General features: G+C 28.0%; 1 pseudogene; it reads right to left on the minus strand.

Annotated features, from left to right (window-relative positions):
* The window catches only part of LOC113857021, a 1,289-nt pseudogene extending 1,150 nt beyond the window's left edge, over positions 1–139 (minus strand).
* Between the last annotated feature and the right edge of the window lie 668 nt (positions 140–807).

Raw genomic sequence — 807 nt, forward strand, 5'->3', positions numbered from 1 at the left:
CAATGAAACAACAACTGGTACCATAAAGAAGCGGCCATAAACTGGATAGTCTTGACCAATTTGAAAGATCATTTAATGTAGTTGAAATAACTGAATTTTTGGTTGTTCGATCAAGTAAGGGAAACTCAATGGAATTCATAACTGTCTCAATGTTTTTTTTTATTGTCTAAATAGTCAAGAATTAAGACCATTCTAATGCCCCCTTTCGCCATGCATAAACTGAACCAACAATTAGGATAAGCACGAATATGAAAGCTTCTATAAATACGGATACTCCTAATACATCGAAACTCATTGCCCATGGATAAAGAAAAACTGTTTCAACATCAAAAACAACAAAAACGAGAGCAAACATATAATAACGGATTCGAAATTGTAACCAGGAATCGCCTATTGGTTCTATTCCCGATTCATAACTAGAAAGTTTCTCTGGTCTTTTGCTAATCGGGGCTAAAATTCCAGAAATTAGAAATGCCAAAATAGGAATAAAGCTTGATATTATTAGAAATGCCCAAAAAATATCATATTCGTAAAGCAGAAACATAAATGACTCCTATGAATGTGGAAAATATACTGGGTTAGTATTAATTATTAGTCGATTTGAATGAAAATTGGAGAATGATTATTCTATTAATGATTATTATAGTAATGAATATTTATAGAATAATAAATATGAAATATATTCTAAATAGAAATGCTTTTTCTAAAATAAATAAAAAAAAATTAAATTATTTCCAAAAAAAATGAGACTAGTATTCGAATATACTAATATTAGTATTATTTTATCAAATATTAATATATTCTTAA

The sequence above is a fragment of the Abrus precatorius genome, unplaced genomic scaffold (genome assembly GCF_003935025.1).
Source record: "Abrus precatorius isolate BTA unplaced genomic scaffold, Abrus_2018 Scaffold147, whole genome shotgun sequence".
NCBI classification, from domain to species: domain Eukaryota; kingdom Viridiplantae; phylum Streptophyta; class Magnoliopsida; order Fabales; family Fabaceae; genus Abrus; species Abrus precatorius.